The sequence below is a fragment of the Delphinapterus leucas genome, chromosome 19 (assembly GCF_059928025.1).
Source record: "Delphinapterus leucas isolate spDelLeu-1000000601 "Yukka" chromosome 19, BTC_Dleu_Yukka2, whole genome shotgun sequence".
Lineage (NCBI taxonomy): Eukaryota > Metazoa > Chordata > Mammalia > Artiodactyla > Monodontidae > Delphinapterus > Delphinapterus leucas.
In genome coordinates, this window is record NC_143147.1 from 47,632,774 (window position 1) to 47,657,281 (window position 24,508).

A 24,508-nucleotide genomic window follows, 5' to 3' on the forward strand; every position below is an offset into this window, starting at 1 on the left:
TCCAGGCCCTCATCACCTTACTCTGAAATTTCCTCCTACCTGGTCTCTCTGCAAAGCCACCCCTGAACACAGCAATTAGATACATTATCCCAAGATGCTGTCTTGATCCTGTCCTTCCCCAGCTCAGAATTCTTCTGTGGCTCCCCACTGACTTATTATTATTGTCATTCAAACTTTTTCATAATTAGGTGCCCGTTGAACCGTCTAAGATTACATAATGTTGGAGCCAGATTTTTAGACTATAGAGCCCATGCTTTTTAAAATTGTTTCCCCCTTACCTGGTCTAGTGACATGCCTAATTAGAATTCATGTATTTATTCAACAAATATTTTTGGAGCTACTGCTACATGCCAGAGTCTGCTGAGAACTGGATGATAAAGTGGTAAGCGTGATAAACACTGTCCCTGGCCATATGGAAACACTTTCTAGTGGGGGAGACAAACAAATAAAAAGAGAAAACAGGCAAATAGATAAACTAATTGCAAACTGTGATAAGTGCTAAGAAACAGCTGGGAGAGAATAAGGGAGTGCTACAATATTTTAATCAGGTCTCTAAACTCTCACCTCTGCCATCACTACCTCTTTGGTTCCTGAAGGATATGATCACTTCTTGGGAACCCACCTTCAATAGCTCCAATAAGGACAAGCATAAGTACTATTTGTAAAACAAATAATTCCCCAAGGGCATCTCTATTTTTGTAGCCCAAATAGATAGTAAATAAATCAAGCTACATTTCTTGGACATTAAGAATCAAGAATGTAATCTAGTGACTCCTTGTTTGGACTGCAAATGGAATGGATCTTTACCTTAATGTATGAGGGACTCAGGTTAGACATGGTGAAAAACTTGCTGGCAAAACTTCAGTGGAAAAGGTGCCTGAGGGAGTGTATCAGTCGACTTTACTAAATAGTGCTATATAACAAATAACCTAAAATCTCAGAGGTTACAAAACATTTCTTGCTTACGGGTTTGCAGATTGTCTGCAGTGCCTCTGTTCCATGTTGTGGATCTTGTTCAGGTCCGTGTACCTTCTCATTCTGGGACCCAGGCCAAAGTGACAGGGGTCTGCTCTTCTCATGGCCAAGGATAGAAATGGAAAAGCCAAGCCAAGCCAAGCAAGTAGAGTTAAAATCTCTGCTTACATTTCATTGGCCAAAGCAAGTCACGTGGCTAAATCCACCATCCGTGGAGTGGGGAAGTTTTCTCCCCCCATGGAAGGGCATAGAGGAGAGTGAATATTTGCTGAACAATAATACACTCCACCGCCAGGAGGTTATGGAGTTTCCTTCACAAGTGGTCTTTACAAATAGAAGAGATTGTTATCTATCTGGGTTCCTCTGGGTACCATATTACCTGAAGTATAGCAAAGGAGGACCAGAAGACATGATTTCTTAAAGATGCTTATTTTGAAAAAAAAAAAAAGATGCCTATTTTGGTACAGGGGCAATGTAATTCGTGTTTGATATCTGGTTGCCACTGAAGCCCCTTTTCCTTTTCCACTGGAGCTGTGCCATGGGGGTGATTTGCAGCCCAAATCTTAATATCTGAGTCTCTAAGTGACTGTATACAAGTGACAGTCGCACAGCAAAAAGAAATACAGAAGAGGTTCTGATACCATCGGGGAACAGTATTCCTGCCATCAGGCCAGCTTTGTCTGCCGCTGCAGTGCAGTTAACCCTGGAATGAAATTGGAGAGCTAACTGATGGTCAGAGGAGACTGGGAAGATTTCTATTTGGAACTGAGAGAGGCAGGGCTCAGCAAAAGGCGAGGCAAGAATAGACTTTACCATGGCTAGACACATTCAGTTTACCCACATTTATACATTGTATTAAATCACTTAATGGTTTTCATATTTGAACATACTCAAATGGAAATACAGAGGAACAGCTGTGAACCCGTACCCTCAGCAGTTTTTCACTTCAAGTTTCCATATTCTGTACCCTTTTCACCCTTGACAATAACCTTTATCTCTCTTTTTACCCCAGGCTTCTTATGCTCCCTCTTCTCCCCTCTCAATATCTACTATCAGGAACTTTTTCAGTGCTGCTCAAGGTATAGGCTCCAGACCAGCAGCAGAGGCATCATCCGAGAACTTGTTAGAAATGCAAATTATTGAGCCCCTCCCCCAGGCTTGCTGAATCAGCATCTTTGGGGATGGGGTGGGGAGGGGTTGTCCCATGAAATTCTGTTTTAATGAGCTTTTCAGGGGACAACTTAAGCACATTCACGGAAGTTTGACAATCAAGGTAGGTCTGACTCAGTAGATCTAGGGTGGAACCCATGACTTGCAGTTCTAACAATATGCAGATGACATGGATGCTGCCATCTGTGGACCACACTTCCAGTGGCACTGCTTTAGAAGTCAATCACGTACACATGAAATGACAGCCAACAGTAAAAGCCTTACTGGTCCTGAGAGTATAGGATCAAAGTCTTCGTGAAAGACATGAGTCACTAATGGTGGGATTTCAGATAAGAGCCACCAAGCTAAAAAACCAAAAAGCATATTCTGGTCAGAGGGTGGACTTGGAGCCTGTGAAGCCACAATGTGTGTGATTAGCTTTCTTCCATATCTAGATCCCATCCTGGCTATGGATGATTAAAGAGGGAGTGTTGTATGGGGGGAAAAGCACAGGACTGGAAGCAGAAGACCTGGATTCTAGTTCTTGCCCTGTCACTGAGAATGGAATCATGGTTGGGTCCTTCTCTCTCTAATTCTCATCTATAAACTGAAGAAGATGAGAGCTACACAATCTCTACCACCCTTACTCTCCCCCCCCACACTTTTTTTTTTTTTTTTTTGCGGTACGCGGGCCTCTCACTGTTGCGGCCTCTCCCGTTGCGGAGCACAGGCTCCAGACGTGCAGGCTCAGCGGCCATGGCTCGCGGGGCCCAGCCGCTCCACGGCATGTGGGACCTTCCCGAACCGGGGCACGAACCCGTGTCCCCTGCACCGGCAGGCGGACTCTCAACCACAGCGCCACCAGGGAAGCCCCCCCCCACTTGTTTTATTACGCAAGATTACGATTACCTTAGCAACAATTTTCTCTCCAGACGCGTAAGGGTATCTCAAAAATATGGGAACGGCAAAGTGCAGAACTGAAGGCCCACTGAGTTAAATCCTTGGCCCTGAGTTACACTGTGAATCATGGGGAGAGTTAGGACCGACTCTATTCCACCACACCCCCCTTAAGGTAATGCTTGTTGAGCATCCAGGCTCTGAGCTAGACTCTCAGGGTGGGGATCCCTGCCTCCCGCTTAACGGCGTAACTTTGGGCAAGTTACTCTCTCGGAGCTGTAGCTTTCTAGTCTATAGAACAGGGACGACAATAACACCTACCTCATAGGGTTATCGTCAAGTTTAAAAGAGTTAATACATGTCAAGCGCTTAGGACAATGTCTGGCACGAGAAAAGCATTCGATAAACGTTAGGGGCTGCAACGAGGAGAAGGAGGGGTGGGGCCGGGTTAATCCCTGCCATCGAACTGTTGAAGTCTCCAGACCAGGTTGCAGGTCTTCCTGTCTCCTGTAGGTGGCGCCTCCCCTCGTTGAGCAGGCTACCAGCGTCCTGGAGCGTTTGAGGAGGAAGTTGAAGTTTCTTTACATCTCTGCTCTGTTTAGTATTTCTAGAAAGGACTCTCCTGCAATCCTCTGAAACCTGTGCTCAGGACAGCCAGGTTTGGGGAGCCCGACTTCCTTCCTGAAATGGCTTCACTCCACCCCACCTCCATCAGAGGCCCCTCACCATCGCCGGGAGCCGGAGCTTCCCCTTCGGATGCAACCCTGTAGGCCTTGTCGTGGGAGGATTTAACTCCCAGCACCTGAGCCAGGGAGTTCAGTGAGTTTCTTTCCTGCTCGGTTAAAATGACAAATTGGTACATGAGCGCTTAATGAAAGATGCTGGAAACGTCCGTGGAGATCAGAAAAATCGCCTCGCCGAGCTGACAGCCAGGCCATCTGCATTCCCACATTCCTATTAATTCCTTAACAATAAACGACAGGAGTGCCTAGAGGGTTAACAGCTTAATTTAATCTCTGAGATTCCTTCGTGGAGCACTGAGAATTAGAAAGGCATTTACAAAATGTTATCTGCACACCTGATTTTCCCCACTTGATGTGTCTTCTGGAGCGGTCACACCCATTCCTGACACACCTCGCACAGAGGCTCTGCCCCTCTGGCTGATAGAACACTCTCCACTGGGCCACTCGTGGGCTCCTTGAACCACGCCATTGGGCTCCCAGCGTCACAAGATTTAGCCTCTTAGCAGTCGCCCCAAATGCCGGTTTACGTTATTTCTCCAGGGCCTTTTAGGGACAGGAAAGTCCCCAAATAGAGCTAGAAAGGTGATGTCCCTGTTCCGGGTGAATTTCCTTCCCTGGTGCGGAGTAAAGGGAAGAGGTACTTGGTAGCAGCAACCAGCTTGGAGACCCATCAGTTCAGGCTTGAGAGTCTCTGGCAGATCATGAACTACTCATTGGAGAAGACCAATCCTAATGCCATTTTGTGGATAAGGAAACTGAGACCCGGAAATGTTTAATAGTTTGTTTAAGGCCATATATCCAGGTAATGTCAAAGCCTCAAAGTAGGATTCAAGTCTCCTTACTCCCAGACAAATATTTGTTTGACAATAGGGTTGGCACATAGATTTCATCTTACGAGGTAACTCCCATCACTGGTTGGTAGGGGCTGTCCAGAGCCCTGTGGACTTCTCACAAACCCTCGGTTACAGTTTGGAGATGTCTTCTAGGGACAGAGAGGAGGCAGAGGTTTCAGGTACTTGCAGTCTCTGCACTTTTCAGCCTCTGCACTGTTTCCTTTGGGTTAGGCATTAAAGGCTTTTATTAAAATGGAAATGTCATCTGGGAGGAGTAATGCATTAAGCCATTATCTGTCATTAACAACTTGGCTAGAATTCATTTAAGATTAGTTTGCTAGTTGCCCAGCAGATCCCTAAGGGAATGAGAGTTTTGACCAGGATAGGGGCCTAGGAAAGGACACAGGGCCTTGCCCTGCAGGGTGCAATATTTCAGGGCTCAGTGTAGACAGGACTTAGGAGACACTGCATATCCAGTGGGCCCGAGGTAAGAGGAAGAAGTGACCCTGAAGACTTTTGCACAACCCTCTCTTGGCTTACCTTTGCGTAGTATGGTTTCTACCAGTCATATTACCTGATTCTCGGTTTCCCCAAAGGTAAAATAAAGAGCTGGACTAGGTCACAGGTTCTCAAACCTGTACATACTAGAATCACCTGGAAGACATTTTTTAAAAAAAATACCAATGTTTGGGTCCTACCCAGGCCAATTAAATCAGAATGTCCAAGTCTGAGCCCTGGGCCTCCTTTTCCCACCTCTCTATAGAATATCCTGTTATCAGTCATTATACCATCTGGTCCTTATCCCGATACTAACATATTTTATATACTTACAATTCCAGTTTCTGTATCATTCTGCATTTTCAATGTATCAAAATCCTTTCAGAGGCAGGTAACAAGAATACTTAACAAAAAGCCTCAAGAGCAGTTTTCACTGTCTCACAAAAGAAGTCTAGAGGTCCTACTTTGGTTCATCAGCTGAAAAGTACTACAACTGAGCAGACTTCTTTCATCCTTTTATTTCTTTACTCTCAGCATTGGCTCTTGGTCTTTAGACTTGCTGTTGCATGGTTGCCATAGTTGAAGAATCATGTTTTCATACAACTGTGTTCACAGCCATGAAGGAAAAAAGCGCAGGGGCCTCATGCATGCTCATCCTTTTAACTAGAAGAAAAATGTCCCCAGACATCTCCCAGTACGGTCTTCCTCTTACTTCTCATTGGCCAGAACTGGCTCATGTGGCTGTCTTTAGCTTCAAGTGAACCTGGGAAATCAAGAGTCTGGTACTTTCAGCCTTTATCAGGAGAGGCAGCTCTGCTAGAAATAAAGAAGGGTGAGTATTGGGTAAGCTATTTAGAGAATCTGCCTAATTGCAGTAAATATATTTGGTAACACATAAGACATAATTAAATATCTATAATAACAGTTAGGGACCTAAATGCAGCTGCTACTTTATATATTACTTCCTTAAGCAGCTAAAGCCTTTTATTCATATCTGCAGTGCTAGCTCCTGAGAGACCACATCCTCCTACCTAGGCAGGAAGTATAAAAGAAGATCAAGGCCATTTAGATGTGTTTTGTTAACTTGTGATGTGACTATAAATGTCTTCCTGAACAGCAGACTCCTGTCATCTGGGATCTGATTCCTCCACCCCATCTTGCCAACTGACTTCACAGCGTTTAGACCTTTATCATACTCTTAAACAAGGCAGACCACGCATCTGCGCCTTCATCTCCAGATCCCAGACCACTGCTGTTTGTCTGTCCTTGACCTGAGAGCTCTCTAGCAGTCCTATCTCCCTAACAGACAAACCCAATTCTGCTGCTGGGAGTGTGAATAAGAAAATAATAATAATAATAATAAAGGTATGTATACATGCACTGAATGAAACAGAATACATATGGAACAAACCAAATGTGTCAGTATTGAGGGGATGCTAAACAAAGGGAACCTCAGCTGGGTTAATCAGATCAGGGCTGGTCCCTGGCAAAATATGACATTTTGAAAATGGTCTTTGGTTAATGGCTTAATACCCTTACTATATAAAGAGTTCTTAAAAGTCTACAGTATAGGAAAAAAAAAAAGGCCAAATACCCACAAAGAAAAGGAGGTAAGGAGTAGAACTAGTATTTACAAAAGAAGTAATACAAAAGGCCATAGATGCATTTTTAGAAGTTCTTTACGGATAATCTAATAAATATAAATCAAGACGAGATACCAGTTCTTTCAACTTGACAAAAGTTTAAGAAGGTTCTAAAAAATATAATACTTAATGTACTGGATAAGCTCAATAGCACTTGGTCCATTCCTACTGTTTCTGGTGTGTGTGGGGGGGTTTGTTTGTTTGTGTTTTTTTTTCTTTTTGTATTGCAGAGGCTGGAAAGCTAAATATTACATTTTCCAGTTAGGATTCTAGACGTGAATTAGGTTTCAATAATTAAATGCACTTTCCTGAGATTTGGATGATGGTGTCTGCAGCTGTCCAAAGCCTTAAGCTTTGGGTCAGATCCTTTAAACTACTGAACATTGTAGAAAATAACAGGCTTAACAATAACTAATGTGTATGGTGCTTTAAATAAGTTAAAAAGCAAGTTTCCCATATGTAAGCTCAAGGAAATAAAGTATTTAGTTCCCAATCTGGTTTCATGCCTCACCTGTCTCTTTGTTGGGCCTCAGTTTCCTCTTCTGTACAGTGAAAGGGATTTATTAGATGACTCCTGCCACCTTGACAGCCTAGCCTCATGCCATCAAACACAGTGCTGGCTCCTTTCTCCTGGAGGAGTCTGCCACGCAGGTGACCCTAACCTAGCTTGAAGGTCAGTGGGAGAACCCCAAACTCTTGAGGCAGATCAAAGTTCATCTCTTTGGTCAACTCATTTGCTCAGGGTGGAGACCACACCTACTCTCAGTGTTAGTATCCATGTGCTTTGCCATTTTAGTTCTATGACTCTCCTACACAAGTGGGTGGGTGACATCGTTTCAGGAGTCCTGAAATAGGAGTTCTTAAGACCCTCCTGTCAACTATTTCCCAATACCACCCCCCCTTCCTGAATGCTGGCATGCTGGCATACTGCATTCACCATTAGAAATGGCTCCATTAGGTCAAGGAATTGTTTCTAGCTTAAGTGAAAATACATTATCAAAGGAAGTAATACATTAACATATTAACCCCAGCTGACCTCATTAGCACTCATTAGGCATGAGGTTAGCTAACAAGTTATCAGTTTGGAGGGCAGGGAGCAGGTCTGGAAGAGAAAGGGAGGATGGATAAAGTCTGACCTGAAGATGGGGTTCTCAGGGAGGACAAGGCTAGGTGAGGTGCTACAGGGGACACAGTAGGAAATACGGGGGCAGCATGAGTGTACTTCGTTCGTTCATTCAAACAAATAAACATGTGTGAAGACTTCATTACATGCCGGGCACAATGTTAGGTGTTGTGGATACAGAGGTGAATAAATATTAGTCTTAGCTCCTAAGGCAGATACAGTCTAGCCGGGGAGGGGGAGGACCAAATGTAAAATGAGCAAGAAAGTATTACATACAGTATATGTCCTCAGTGTGCGCACAAAAGAAGGAGAGGACCATTCTTCCTGGAGGCATCAGAACAAATTTCATGGAGGCAGGATTGCTTTCCTTCCTGGTGTGAAGAAGGAGCCACTAGAGGAGGAGGGAGGGGAAACAAACTGCAGCTACCTCGAAACTTCTTATCTAGGGCCAGCCTTGATAAAGGAAATGAAAGACTTTCCTTGTGATTGGATAATGAGGCAAAATAAATTTATAGAGGCATTGGAGGCAGAGTCCCATTTGATTCCTTCGGCAGCTGGAAGGCAAGCTGCTTGCCCAGTGCCTGTGGGTCACCAACAGCAACATGGAGTAGAGTTTGTGGTGGCTGAGAGTGTGGGCTTGGCTGTCACACCCTGGGTTTGAACCCTGGCTCTGTGACCTTGAACGAAGTACTTACCACCCCTGGTTCCAGTTTTCTTGTTTGTAAAATGGGGAGAAAAATCATACCCATCTCATGGAGTTGGGAGGATTAAATGAAATATGCATAGAAAGCACTCAGCAATTGTGTCAATTACCAGGTAGTTTCTGAGATGTGTTCTATGAAACAGAAATGACCTGATTCAATGGCAGAGCCCAGGAATCCTAGCTCCAGTTCAGAATCTTTGGTCTCACTGATGAAAGCAACAGTTTCCCCATGGTGTCCCAGGGATCTTGTGAATCTTTTTTTATAACCCTTTTGCCTGCCTCATCCAATTCTTTTCCCATCCAATTCTTTTGTAATTATAACCATGCCTCATGTTCAGAAAATTCAGGACAGGAAAATCTGAGTGTGTTTAACAGATACACCTAGGGTTCATTATTCATATTACAAAATAATTATTTGTTTTACAAGAGAATTAACCTTTACAAAGTTAATTTCCTGTGTACATGCAAAACTGAATGCAGAATATAAAAACTTTACACACAGCTTAGAATCATAAAATTGTGAAACCTCAGATAGAACTGACCTTTGAAACTATCTAGGCCAGCGGTTTTCATAATTTTATTGTAGCAGCCCTATTTCTTTCTTTATTTTTTTAAACATCTTTATTGGAGTATAATTGCTTTACAAAGGTGTGTTAGTTTCTGCTGTATAACAAAGTGAATCAGCTATATGCATACTTATATCTCCATATCCCCTCCCTCTTGCGTCTCCCTCCCACCCTCCCTATCCCACCCCTCTAGGTGGTCACAAAGCACCGAGCTGATCTCCCTGTGCTATATGGCTGCTTCCCACTAGCTATCTGTTTTACATTTGGTAGTGTATATATGTCCATGCTGCTCTCTCACTTAGTCCCAGCTTACCCTTCCCCCTCCCCGTGTCCTCAAGTTCATTCTCTACGTCTGCGTCTTTATTCCTGTCCTGCCCCTAGGTTCTTCAGAACCATTAGCAGCGCTGTTCCTTTAGAAGTCTGTCTTAGATTTCCTAGCTGCATGATGCAGAGGAAGGCAGAATTAACTCGGTTAAACCAGGGATGGGGAAGAGGCAGCTCTCACTCCCTTAGCCTCTTGCTCTATCCCAGAAGCAGCTTCGGAATCCCTCCAAGGAACCCTAGGGCTTCTAGGAACATAAATTTGAGTTCCACTGATCTACCACGGCCATCTTACTCTGTACATTCCTTTCGTAAAACTTGATACTCCTGTATTTCTGTTAATTCAACTGTCTTATTTTCTTTTTTAAATTATAGGTTCCTTGAGGGCAAGAACCTTTTTGTTTAAATTAAAAAAAAACTCTTAGTGTATTGCTCTGCATGTAAATGGAGTATTTAAGGTCTTGTTAAAGTCCTCCTGTTAGTGGCAGAAAAAACAGAAGCCATTAGTATATATAAACACCCTTTATTAAATCTTTGAAAAGTGATTTCATAGAACCACTGAATTTTCAGCTCGAAGGGACCTTAGAGAATGTGTACTTTCTCATTTTCTGGATGTGGAAACTGGGGCCCAGATAAGTGATTCGGTTGATGTCATGCTGTAAGTTAATAGCAGAGCCGGGACAAGAGTGCTAGACACCTGATTCTTGGATTAAGGCCGTTGCAACTTCTAACAAGAGGCTGCTCTTACACTAGTAGAATATTATATTTGTATTCCTGAAAACACACGTAAGCTACCTACAGATCCCTTTCTTTTCTCAACAGTTAATCCAGAGAACTATCTTAATAATCAAAGGCCTATGTTTTATTACGTAAATTTTTAAAAATTATAAAAGTAAAAATGGACTGACATAAGGAGATGTCCAGGATATGGCAAATAGAAATGCAAGTATTATAGGTGGGATGATCCCATTTTGTTTAAGGCTTAGGGTATTTCTCTAAGGTAGCTGAACATATTTTTCTATCACACATGACTCAAGTATCTAATGAACATTCAAGTATCTAATGATGTGACAACCACACCTGTTAATTTATATAAGTTGACACCGGTGCATGACTCTAACAACTGTAAGAGGTTTTTATTTACTTTATCTTATTACATTTACCATTGCACAGTGTTGCATGGTATATATGCATCATAATTTATTTACCCAATCCTCTATTGGCAACATTTAGGTTATCTCCAATTTTTCAACAAGCTGCAGTGAAATTCCTCACACAAACATCCTTTTGCAGAACACAGCATTTTTGTGGGACAAATTCCTAGAAGTGGAATTGCTGGATCAAATTTTGACATACTGTGTGGTATCTATTCTCAGGTTTTTCTTTTGCTGCTGAGACTAAAATGAATAAACCCCGGCATCCGTACATAACTTTGTAGTTTACCAGGGCTTTCACAAACATGATGTTACTTGAACTTTTTAACAACTCATGTGGGTTTACAGATGAGGAATATGAGGTTTAGATAAGTTAAGTAATTTGCTCAAGTCATTTAGTTAGGGAAGGTAGAGCCAGATTTGAAAACTAGGTCTTCTCACTCCAGGTGTAGGGCCGAAAGTCCCCAATGAAAATACAGAAATAAAGCATTAGGATGGGAACAGGAATGTGAACATGTTCTCTTCGGGCAACAGAGACCGCTAATCTGGCCTATTGGTGGATAAAAACTGGGGCATAGACATCATCTGGCCTTCACCTTAAAATCACCTTAATACCTTAAAATCATCCTGAGAGCAATTCAGTTGTATCCCCGGAAACAACCACTGCCACAGTCTCCTGTGGTGAGAAGAGGTTCAAAAGCGTATTGATGAGGGACTTCCCTGGTGGTCCAGTGGGTAAGACTCGGCGTTCTCCATGCAGGGGGCCCGGGTTCGATCGCTGGTCAGGGAACTAGATTCTGCATGCATGCTGCAACTAAGAGTCCGTGTGTCACAACTAAGAAGTCTGCATACTGCAACTAAAAGATCCCGGATGCCGCAACTAAAGATCCCGAGTGCAGCAGCTAAGACCTGGCTCAGCCAAAATAAATACATAAATATTAACAACAACAGAAAAAGAGTATTGATGAAACCATTTGTGCCCTAGATATAGAGGAGAGGAGAAGCCCTAAGATTTGCTAACTAGACTCACTGGACAGGCCTTTGTGAGAGAAGAGGGGTAAGTGTGTGTGGCGGGGAGGCAGCATAAGGCACTTTTTCTTCTGGAGACGGAGGACTCTGCTCTGCTGCATTTCAACTTGCTAGGGGGTTTCTAGCATGGGCTGGGGCCCAATAAATAGCTCTGACAGTAAGGTTGTCCTTGTGCAAACATCCCTTTTTCCTGTCCATGCAAACTACTGATGGATGCTAAAGCAATTAAGTCTTATTTGGTTTAATAGACATTTGACGGGCACCTACCATGTGTAAGGCCCTGAGGATGTTGACTTAGTTTGGGCTGCTATAACATAATACCATAAACTAGGCAGCATAAACAATAGACATTTGTTTCTTACGGTTCTGGAGACTGGAAGTCCAAGATCAGGGTGCCAGCATAGTGAGGTTCCTGGTGAGAGTCCTCTTCCTAGTTTACAGATGGCTGCTGTCTCCTTGCTGTATCCTCCTCACATGGCCAAGAAAAAAAGGTTTCAGCTTCTCTTCCATTTTATAAAGGCATTATATCCCAACATTGGGGCCCCACCCCCATGACCTAATTTAACCCTGATTACCTCCCAAATGTCCACTTCCGAATATCATTATATTGGGGATTAGGGTTCCAACATATGAATGGGTGTGGGGCACAAACATTCAGTCCACAGCAGATGGGAGACTAGCAGTGCACAGAGGTCTCTGCCACAAGACTAGGGGGTCTTCTGTAGCACCTCCATTCTCAGCCACCCAACTCTACCCAACCCTAGATCTCTTGGGAGCAGAAGCTGATTGGGTGGGAGCAGAGCTAGCAAAGGCCTGTCTTGTCACACCACTGCCATGGACCGGCGGCTGTGAGGGGGCCTTGGCAACCTTTCAGGCCTGGGCTATCTCTGGCTCGGTCTCCTCTTCTGAGACCCTGTCTCCAAGCTGCATATTATGCTAGTAGGACCCAGAGAGATTTATTTGGTGACCTTTCGGGATGCGGAATCCAAGCAGGGGGAGGGAGCAAGTCAGCTCCGAAGTGGTTAATTTTACTGGCTCTTAAATTGATGAGCGGTGGGACGTCAGTCTGAAATGAACTCGCCTTGTTCCAAGGGGTTCTAAGACAGCGGAACTCAATCAGCAGCGGGCCGCACGGTTCAAGGCTGCAATTCATCCCCCGTGCCTCTGAAAAATGGGAGGTGACAGTTCATTTTGCCAGTGACAGTCTGTCGGTCTCGCTCGCTGCTTCTCCTGTCGACTGCCTGGCTGAAGTGAAGTGCAGCTCCAAGACACCCTCGTTTGGTATTCCACTCAGCTGAGCAGGACGGTCCCAGGACCCAAGGTGTGCAAATCTTACTCTAGCCCCGCAGCTTGTCTTCTTCCCCTCTTCATGCATGCACGAAATGCCGATACATGATTGCGTGTCCCAGGAGCCATCTTCCCACTTCCTAGGCCTCAGCTTTACTTCCAACTTCCACTTCCGGCGGACTGGGTTTCCTCCTCCCTTCGGGACCTTGTATTGTAGAACAAAGCCGTCCTGTTCAGAGGGCTTCCAGCTTCCTGACAGAGGACTAAGGGCAAGGTGCGGTATGGACATGGGTGTGGAGAAGTTGCTGCTGCCAGTGGGGGCATGGAGGGAAAACAGATACACTCAGCAGGACACTGCCTTCCCCACCAGGGCCTCGGCTTTTGAGGAAACTCCTGAACAAGGGCAGAGAGAGAGAGGAAGGAGAAAGGGAGGTGACCCTGTGATGCATGCACTTAATCCTGGACTGCCCTCCTTCCCCAGTACTTTCTACTTCCCTTAAAAAAAAAAAAGAATTAGAGCTCATGTATCTTTGTTAACTTTCCTCATTTTGATAACTGGTGTCATCTAAGGAAATATCCTCATTCTTAGGAAATACTACTGAAGTATTCACGGGAAAAGGAGCATGATATCTGAAATTTACTCTCAGATGGTTTGGAAAAAATATGTAAATTTACATAAATAGAAAACAATAAAGCAAACGTGACAAAAGCTAACAATTGATGAGTCTAGGTAAATGGTATACAAGAATTCTAGTACTGGGGTACCTAAACTTTTCTGTAAGTTTGAAATTAATTCAAAATAAAAAGTATTAAAAAAAACCCCAAGAGACTTACCTTCAGCACTTCCTCAATAAGCGTTTGTTTAGAACCTACGATGATGCACCAGGCACAGTAAGTGCTGAGGATACAGTGGTGAACATGATAGGAAAGGTCTGGACCCTCAGGGAGGGTTGGGAGGGAAGACAGGTGGTAGACAGGTAGTTACAGATGGGACTTGAGTTTTGAATGGTAGGTCTTAGTGCTACAGGAACGTATGAGAAGGAAACAAGCCAGCCTGGAGAGCCAAGGATGGTTACCAGAGGAAATGATGTTTAAGTTGAGACTTGAAGCATGAGTAAGGGTCAGCTGAATGAAGGGTAGGGGGGAAGAGTGTTGCAGAGGGAGGGAACAGCACATGTGGAAAAATGAAAGTGGGAGTGGGTGTGTCTCAATGAGAAACTGCAAGAAGTCTGCTACTGAAGATGACAGAGAGTAAGAGGACCATTTGGCAGAGGAGATAAGCAAGAGGTCAAGCATGGTCGGGGGGATGGGGACATACTAGCCATATTGAGGGGTTTGGAAGCATAATATTGGGAGGCTACTAAAGTTTTAATTAGTGAGGGACATAAGCAGATTTTTTAAAAAAGAGATCACTGGCTATAATGTGGAAAATAAGTTGACAGGGTATAAGACTAGGGGGCTGCAAGATGAGAGGTGATGGTGGCTTGGAAGAGGAGAGAAGGCAGCAGGGCTGGAGAGAAGTGGAGAGTTTGAAAGATATTTAGCAGGTGGAATTGGCAGAGGGAGAAAGAGGAATGAATGACCCCCAGGTTTCTAGATTGGGCAATTGGATTATCCACAGTACCATTTACTGACCTGGGGAAGATGGGAGGAGAGGGAGAGTTGGCTAAGAAGGGGCCAGTGGTTATCTTTGTGAAATCTGGGTCCACCCTGAACATATCACAACCAAAAAATATAACACCTAGTAAAGCAGAGTCCCAGACAGGCTGGAACTAAGGCTCCAGTGAATGAACAGAGCAAGGATCTAAACCCCTGTCTGACCACACCCCTGATTTTCAAGGGCCCAGAAGTCCTGTAAGAGAGAATTTGAACCTTTTCTATTGTGATTTAGGCATATTCAGGCAGCTCTGTAGGGAGCTGTGACGGATAGATTGCTTTACCTGTTCAACAACTCTACCCACCTTTAGAAACAGCTATCTGTGTTGTCTAGGAATTTCTTCTCCCTCATTTCCACTCATGTGGTTTCTGTAGGAACTGCTATGTTCTTCCATAACACTGCCCCCATGACCACAACTGACCTGGGTTGGGCCAATGAGAGCCGTTCTATGGCCTAAGAAGCAATGGAATCCAGGGGCCCAAAGACAAGCTGCATTTAAGGCCTGCCTTCCATGTGACAATTAATTTCTTTTTTTTTTTTTTTTTTGCCTAAGGCTGTTTGATTTGGGTTTCTGTCTCATCCAATCAATCATCCATGGGACCCTTAAAGAAGCCGGGTTTTTGGAAAGAAAAGGAGACTGCTGAGAGGAAGAAAATCACAAAAGTAAGGATGGAGTCGGCAGATGGGCCACACTCAGTGACAAACTTTGAGTGGAAGGCAGCATATGGTTATTCTTAAGCCCTCCTGACCCAGCCCTGGCAGGTACTGAAGTCTCTGTCAGGTGAAGGGTAAGCAAGGCCACACCTTATGGGCAGCATAGCAAAAGTAGACACTTTTCAATAAAAGCCAAGGGACAAATAAGAACCAATGGGCTGACAGAGGCAGAAGTGATGCAAATCTGTGAAATAACCCTGGAAATATCAAAAAGACACAAGAGGGCTTCCCTGGTGGTGCAGTGGTTGAGAGTCCGCCTGCCGATTCAGGGGACACGGGTTCGTGCCCCGGTCCGGGAAGATCCCACATGCCATGGAGCGGCTGGGCCCGTGAGCCATGGCTGCTGAGCCTGTGCGTCCGGAGCCTGTGCTCCGCAACGGGAGAGGCCACAACAGTGAGAGGCCTTCGTACCGCAAAAAAAAAAAAAAAAAAAAAGACACAAGAAAGGAGGAAGACAGACTGAGATCATCACATCTGAGAGATGGGGGCTGTGATCCAGTGGTCTTAGGGACAAATTGTTAAAGTGATCTCACCTGGTAGTACCTGGGAACCCACACTAAAACTTATTAGTACAAAGAGCAGCCACTGAGGAAGATCAGATCTGAGCCAGGAGTTTAGTAAAGTTGACCAAAGATGGAAGATTCCAGAGGTCAATGATCAAAGCTCCTAGGGAAAAAAATTCTGAGATAAGCATTGCTTGCCTTCAGATCCCTTTCGTTCTCCATCCTTCCTTGGTATCCAATCCCCTCAAGTTGATTTTAATATTAATACTTAATTTTTAATATTCACCCAGGCCTGAATTCTCTTCTCTTGGGTAATGCTGAGCGTCCCAGATATTTCTTGCTTTCATGTCCTATCAAAATTTACCTGCCTGTATCCTATATCAGCCCCTGAAGACAGCTGCTAATCTGATCAACTGATGTGTTCTAATGGGATAAAGAGTGAGAATGGAGCAACATATTAGCCCTGCCAGGTAATTCATATCTTATTTATTTACGAATTCTTACTACCTGACACTGTTCCTGGAACACACCAGGTATTCAGTTCATGTCTGCTTAAATGAAATAGATGGAGTATGCTTCTTTTCTGGAGGCAATACCTTACTCAAAGTTAAGGCTCTCCCTCATGGTAAGAATTTCAAGTACTGTAATAACCTATAAGGGAAAAGAGTCTGAAAAAGAAATCATGGAATTCTGGATGTTAGAGCTGAAAGGAACCTTATTTCCTCATGTACAGTTGAGGAAGTGGGTCCTTTAATAAAAAGAAAAGATAATCAAATTACCTGTCCTAGATGATTTAGTTACCAGAAGACATGATGCCAAACCAGATATTCTCTTGGAGTTCCTATAAACTCCATTATTCTTTGGCTTCATGATTCTGTTTTGGACACTAACCTATAAACTCTCTGAAAAATCAGACTCATGCTCCTCTCAGTGGCCGGAGAGAAACAGTGTGGATTGGGTGGGGATAATTGTTTGGAAGCCCATGGTCCTGTCACTTAACTATTTTCTTATCTAGAATCTTCCCTCGTTTGGCATCAGCTAACACAGGAAGTGGTAATGCTATTATCTGTAGATTCAGCCAAATCACCATTTCCTGATTCCAATGTTCAACAACCACTTTTGAATCCTCCCCTCACTTCCTCTCTGCTTCAGTTTGAGGTTCAAAAGCCTCCAGGAAGCAAATTAGTACTCAGCTGAGCAGAATGGGGCCCCCGACACCCTTGTGGTTCAGCTGTTCATTAATTTGCTGTAACTCAGGTACATCCCTTCTCCAGTCTGGACCTCAGTTTTTCACTATAAGCTACAGGGTTTCTCAAGTGCCTTCTAGCTCTGAAATCTAAGATTCTTTGATGAGGTTCTGAAAGGAGAATTTTATGAACCAGCTCCTTTTGGAAAGAAAAATGTATCATACAGCCCTATGAATCTCTTATTAGCCCAAAGCTTATTTTTTTTCAGAGCACTATACTGAAACCGTGAAAGAAATCAGAAAAGCAGGAAGACTGGCAGTGTCTGCCAGTGTCTCATATGATTTGGTAAATGGACTCAGAGGATGCCAGCATCAAAGTGGTCAGAGCAGCTCTTTGCCAAGGCTGAGTGGTGGTCAAGGGAAGAGGCTGTGGGCTCCTCCTTTGATACTGCTACATTCCTCTCCAAGCCTCTGTTTTCCATCAGTTTAGCATGAACTGGTCTCCTACTCTGGGCCAGCTTGGAAGGAATTGTATCCTGGTTTTGTTTCCAAATCAGTATAGAGGTGAGGACGTCCTGTTGAGGCTCTCCAATGGTGATCATCACACTCTCTGTTTTTAACCATAGAATTAGGGTTAGAAGCCCTAGTAACTAGCACTGGTGAGATGGAAAACTCACTTCCTGGGGCAGGGTTCCACTGGGGATTGTAGAGTGAGAACTATTAAGCCTACCCTATTAAGCATAATTGGGTACCATCTTCTCCTGGGGACTCTGGAAGCCCTCAGCCTTCTCTTCCTCAGGCATTTTCTCCCGGGGGTAAGATGTTGAAAGTTGGAGGTTAAATGACTTGCCCAAAATCACACTGTTGGTGGCAGAGCAGAGATGAAAACCTCAGCCAATCTTCCAAGTCCTTAATCTGGCTCTTATGGGACCATGCCACACTTGCTCCTTGTAAAAGGGACAGTCGCACCTCCTGAGGACACTGGGCAGGGATGCCAGGTATCGATGTGACTGCCGTTCCAGTCCCCAGTGACCTTTTACATCCTGCAGCCTGCTCAGACTGTGGAGGAAGCAGCTCTGGAGCAGTGGGGGTTGCCATATGCAGAGCTGCCCCGGCGAAGATAACAGGTTGTCTGTCATGTACGAAGCCTATGTACGGCCCGGACCACAGAGCTTCCATCGGAGGAGAAATTAAACCTGTCTCACATACCAATCCCAGTGCTCTGATTACATTTACAGAGGTCATGGCCTGCATTCTGTCACCATGGAAACCTCTCATGCTGCCAGTGTTGTCTGTGTGTGTGGTTGATATTTAAAGGCAAAGTCACAGGCCCCATTGCCCAACCATCAGCTGCCAGGGGCAATCGCTCTCCTTCACCAGCCTGAGTCCTGGTGCTTCATCCAAGAGATAAGAGGAAGAGGAAGAGATGGGGAAAAGGGCCCACCTGTCTCTAACAGGCAGGCCTCCAGCAGAGCCAGGTTTGCAGGGAGGGGGCTCTGGGATGGCGGTGCTGGTATAGCAGTTGTGGGGGAACCAAAAAGCATCCCGACTGTCAGAATACAAGCATCTTCTCACAGGCACATGAGCCCACTGTTAAGTAGAGCCCTTCTTTCTCTAATAACTTCCAAGTCGTGAGCACATTTCAGAGCAGCCAGATGGAGCTGGGGAAGGCCCCTCTGCCTGAGTACCCTTGGTGGTTTCGATTTTGCACATCTGGTAGCTTGTGAATTGTGCTGATAACAATACCATTTATGAAGGATCCCTGCTTCTTCCAAAGACCCCACAGCGCTGTCCTGGAAAAAGCTACCAGGGGAGTGACTTATCAGGAGTCCCAGGTGTTGGAAGAGGTAAATAACACCTGATTCAACAGAGTAAGAAAAGAACACAAGTGCTGACTCGGCTTGTGACCATCAATTTTTTCTTTAGTCTCAAGACAATTATTTCCACACCATTGAACGGAGTGTAGATAACACCAGCACCTTAATAGGCTGGGAGCAGAGGCTGTTTAGAGGAGATTTTAAGCACTGTGAGCATAAAATGAACATGAATATTCTGCAATATGCATCTTACAACTTGTCATTAAGTGGATGGCCTCAGTGATGTGATGCAACAGGCTTTGATTGGAATATTGAGCTCTGAGAAAGGAAATTCTGTATCAATAGTCTCACGATGTGGAATATCACATATTACTCAGTAAGACATGTCATTGTATTGATAGTGCATATGCTAAAAAGTACAGCAGTGGATAATAACAGCTTGAGTCTCCACAAGGCACTTTTCTTTAGGAATTTACAGCCACTCCCTGAAGCTTCTCAATGTCCTTGTGGGTGGAACATGGTATATCCTGAAATTACAACTAGGGAAATGGAGTGAATCTATTTGATTTAATTTCCTCTTTATTTTCTCTTACATTTTCTTTCTATTTCTCAATTTCTTTACTTTTTCATCCAGTTTCTCATTCACTTTCTTCGTTTCCATTTTTCTTGCTTGCTTGTTTTATCCCTAGTCCATCACCCCTCCCTGTCAAACACCCCCTCCTACCCTCCCCCCCTACACTGCTTTCTGTAGAGCTCAGCCCTGCTGGCAGCCCTACAGACTAAAGAGGCTACCGACTCCTGGGATATAATCTGCCTTCTGATTGGTTCTTTCTGGGGTCTGTATTTATAGTGGAAACTTGATTTCTGCCGCAGTGAGTGAAAAGAGGAGTTAATGTCTCATGCCTTCCAGACGAACGTTTTCCCCATGTGGTTCAGAAGCACTGCAAGTATTCTAGAATAGATAGGGCAGGGAGGAAATCTTTGGAGGTAGGCAGGGAGAATCTGCAGGCTGATTATCACAATTCGTTACAGCCCGGTGCTAAGGAAGCCAAGGCCACTCTTTCCATCTTTTTAAAGGCAAGTTTGCTTCATAAAGAGGAAAAGCTCTCATCCTTGGAGACCAATGACACACATATCTCAGCCAGTCACTCCTCAAATATATCTTTAGTGAGCAAGGAGGTTCAAATGAGATATTACGGATGATTCAGTATATATATAGGCATTAAGCACCTCCCAGGGCTAGCTGTTGTGGGGAATGAATGCAGAGATCATAATAATTGCTAACATATGTGAATCATCTACCATGTTGCAGGCAGTTATAAACACAATATATATTAGTTCTTTGAATCCTCACAACAACCTTGAAAGTACTAATAGTGTTGCCATTTTACAGATAGGGAAATTGAGGTATGGAGAGGATAAGTAGCTTGACCAAGGTCATAGTAGGCAAGTGGCAGATTTGAGCAGAGAACTGCCTGACTTCAGGGCCGCTATACTTCAGGGCCACTATACTCTATCACCTCTTTGGTGGGGTCAGGATTGTGCTTTGGGATGTGTATTCTGAATATGGATGAAGAGTGGCATGTGATAATGGGGAGATTGGATGCTGAGGGTTGGATTAAAAGCCATTTCAGTATCACATCTCAACAAAGATAATGAGAACCCAACCCAGAGTGGTGACACTCAGGATTCAAAGGAGGGATTCAGGGCTTCCCTGGTGGCGCAGTGGTTGGGAGTCCGCCTGCTGATGCAGGGGACACGGGTTCGTGCCCCGGCCCGGGAAGATCCCACATGCCGCGGAGCGGCTAGGCCCGTGAGCCATGGCCGCTGAGCCTGCGCGTCCGGAGCCCGTCCGCAACGGGAGAGGTCACAGCAGTGAGAGGCCCACGTACTGCAAAAAACAAACAAACAAAAAACAAAGGAGGGATTCAAAGGACATTGTGGAGAGGTAAGATTGGCAGGGTTGGTGGATATTTGGAATGGGAATGAGGAAGGGTCCAAGATGAGTCCTACATTTTGAGTTTGGATTACTGGACAATAGCAATTTCTTTATAACAGTTACAATTTGTTGAGCATATACCATATATGCTTGCAAATGCCATCTTACTTAAGCTTCATAATTATCCTGTAAGGTAGGAATTATGATATCCAATTTACAGATGAGGAAACTGAGGCTAGTATAGCTCTGTCCAGAGGCTTAGAGCTGCCAGGTGGCTGAGCCAGCATTGGGACTCACATCTTTTAGACTCATAAGCTCATGCCACTTTCACTGATCTTTGTTGCCATTACAAGGATTAAGGGGAGAGGAAATAATAAATTGGTGGAACTGTTCAGATATCCGGGTGGAAATGCACAACAAAGGTATAAATTAGAAGAGTCATCTGCATGAAGGGGAAATTTGTGGTGGTGGGAGAACGAAACCACTGGGGACTCAGAGAACAAGGAGAGAAAGGAGAGGAAGAGGAGAAAGGCAAGTGTGAAACTCTGGTGATTACCTGTGACTAGAAGGTGAAATGAAGAGAGCCAAAGAAGGAAGCAGAGAAATAATAGTTAGGAAAGATAGGAAGAAGACCGGATAGGGCAGTGCCAAGGAAGCTGGGTGCCCAAAGCAAGAGCAAGTGGCCGATGCCACCCAGTGCTGCAGAGAGAGGTTGGTAAAGACTAAGCAGAGGTGAGAAGGAAGGAGGGCATCGATACCCTCAGGAGAGTCACTTCACTGGTGCAAAGACAGGCAAAGGTCATGAGATCTGATGGCGGAAAGGAAGGAGAAGAAAGGATGAGATTGGAGAAGGTAGCAGGGTTGAAGGAATGTTTTTGTTTGTTTTGTTTTGTTTTTAGGATAGAGGAGACCAAGGATGTTAGCAGACAGAGGGGAAGACTGAAGATGAAAAAGACAGTGAGATTGAAGATCTAAAAGGTGGTAGGAGATGGGGGGGGATCATGAATTCTGTGAAAAGAAGGAGGAGGGACAATTCACTGAATTGAATTACTTTTCAATTCAAAGTAAAGTCTAAAAATCAGTGCAACAAGGACCGAGAGTGCTGTCTTGTATATGAAAGAGCATGGTTTACATTGGTAGAAAATGCTGCTAGAGAGGAAGTCCAAGGATGTTTAGGACATTTAGGACAAGGATGTTTAGGATTAGACATCTAGAAAGGGAAAAATCAAAATGGACACTGACACAATTCTGCAGGAAAGGAAAGAATGTATTTCGGGGACCTAAAGGTCATTACACACAGGATGTCCACTAGGGGAAGGGTATTTTCACCCTCTTTCTTGCATTGAAATAATCAGCCATTGCTGGTGTTTTTTCTGACTCCAGGCAGTGTTTCTGTTGGTATTTGTAAATATTGGTGAGTCTGGCCAGATTACATCAGTTCCTCTTACTGTGCATATTCCTCCAAGCATGTATGCACCTGTGCGGTGCAGACCAGAGCTTTCTATCAGATTCTAAATAATTGCCTCTTCTCTCGCCTTGAATCCCCCTGCCCCAACCCTGAATTCTAACACCTGTAGTAAAGTGAGGGAGAAGAAAGGGAAGAAATAAAGGAAGGGGCTTATGAGCTTAAACTTTTGCCTTTTGAAATAATAAATGAAAGGAAATCAAAGAAAGGCCAGTTCTGCCTCTGTAAGGTTGCTTCCCTTCTATTATTTACTTTTAATCTCCCTAATCACCCCTAAAAGAAAGGGTTACTCCTTCCATAGTTTTCCAAATTTATCATGTCTGCAAATACCTAGCCTATAAAATTAGCCTTGACCCCACCTGCCTCTCATGCAGATTAACCCTACAGACTGCCTGCATGTCTCACTCAGAGAGTGCACAGCCTCATCTGGCTGCAGCTGACACTTTCCGCATGCCCCGCACCTGCCCCCCCCCCCCACACTTCAGACTCCCAAGAGAACCAATCAAAGACAGAGAATGTCAGAGTCATCAACCCCTTTGGTCTTTAGGGCCTCTGTTCGACTCAGCAGTGCCCCTGGGGGATGTCTAATGCGGTCTAAGGGATAGGCAAAGAAGATACAAAAAAATATTAGGGAAAAATAATAAGGGGAGTGATAGAAATATGAGATAAAGAACAAAGAAAGAAATGTTACTATTTAGATGGAGGGAGACCAACTCTGATTGTTTCACAGAGCTGCTTAGCAATCCCTGGGCTGTAATTATCCATCTCAGATGTTCAGTTCTATAAGAGCTTTGGACCAGCACTAGAGAACCAGGATTCTAATGCCAGCACAGCCCCTGCTGAGGTGGGTGGCCCTGTGCAGAGCACTAGGTCAGTTCCTTATCTTAAATTTGAATCACCTTGAAGACTCTTGAGTTTTAATAGTCCCTCATTCTATTCTGAGCCTGTGCCTCACTGAGAACCTGCTTTGGGAATGTTCCCTGATATGATACGAGAACCTGCTTATTTTGTTGTATGTATTAGTGCAAAGAATCTGGAAGTGTGAGCTGGAAGGGGAGGCCATCGAAGTGCATTTGTGTGAGTGTGTGTATAATAAGACCCACCTAAATGGAAAGATTCGCTAATTAGTAAGAGCAAGGCTTCTGGCAAGCTGTGGAAACCCTGCATCTTAAGGCCACTGAGCGATGTGCCCAAGCGAGCATCTTGTGTCCAGCTCCTCTGCCTCAAGGGTGCAATAAGGCTTGGTTTCCGGGGTCTGGCCAAGCATGCAGTGAGCCTGGTTCTTGGCACTGGCTGGATGCGTCATCTCTCCTTCCACAGTCCTTAATGAAGTGTGCAGCTCTTGTGCCCATTAGGCCCCAGCATCGTCAATAAAAGAGTCAATAAGCCCAGTTGATGGGGTTGGGACCCAGGGGCTGAGATGCAGTGGCCGCACATCCATAGGGCAGACGTCAGCTCCGCCGTGTGTCGTGACCCAGCATCCAGGGATCAATAACCAGCTCAGAATAAAGCCGAAGAGCTGCCCTCTGCAGTCTCCTCTCCAGACCCATTTCACCTAGGGCGGAGCAGTGCCAGCCAGCTCCTGCTTTGCTTGCAGTTGTTCCTACCCATGCCATTCTGGGTGCCAGATGCTTTTGTTTCTTCCTGATTGAGCCCTCTGGACACCCCATGGATGAATATTCAGTGAGCGCCCACCTGGCATGAGAACATGTAGACGGCATCTCCAAGCAGCCCAGAGGCTGGCATGGGCCCTGTTTTCTCTGTCTTCTGTCTCCTGACAGTGTGTGAGGGGCCCCTGTGGACCAGGCGGTATCCTTTCTGCATATCGTGCTGTGGACTCCATTCCTGGCTGCTCTGCATCTCTTTAGATACCTTTATCTTATCTAATTACAAGGAATTTCAGATTAATTTCATGGCCTCTGCTCCAAAGGACCTCTTATCTGTGAGGGCCTTGTATTTTAACCTTGTCATTCTTTTGTTGTTTGCCTTTAAAGGGGAGACAGCTAAGAAGGGGATGCTAGGATCTTGCTGGAATTGGGGCTGGGGGGAGGGGAAAAAGAGGGAGGCAGACAGACCTGGGACTTGTGTATTCTGCTCCATCCCCCTGCCTGCGTGTGGAGACAGCTGGCTGCTTACTCCCATGACAGCCACATGGTACCCAGCCACACAGAACAGGACCCGGGCAGGGACTCGTCTGCTGCCAACCTCTCCAGATCCCTTTGATATTTCCGACAGAGCAGTAAAAGACTCTTGACTATCATGTTTTGCCTTGCCTCTCTCTACCTCCTCCAAGACTCCTCAGTGTG

At 44.8% G+C, this 24,508-nt stretch overlaps 1 long non-coding RNA gene across 1 annotated transcript; it reads right to left on the minus strand.

The window, feature by feature from the left end:
* Window positions 1-1,238: 1,238 nt before the first annotated feature.
* LOC111166437 (uncharacterized) lies at window positions 1,239-15,064 on the minus strand. The gene is made up of 3 exons (XR_002642610.2): window positions 11,997-15,064; window positions 5,429-5,908; window positions 1,239-3,853 (listed from the first exon to the last, which is right to left on the minus strand). It is a non-coding gene; the product is annotated as an uncharacterized LOC111166437 (long non-coding RNA).
* Window positions 15,065-24,508: the final 9,444 nt, after the last annotated feature.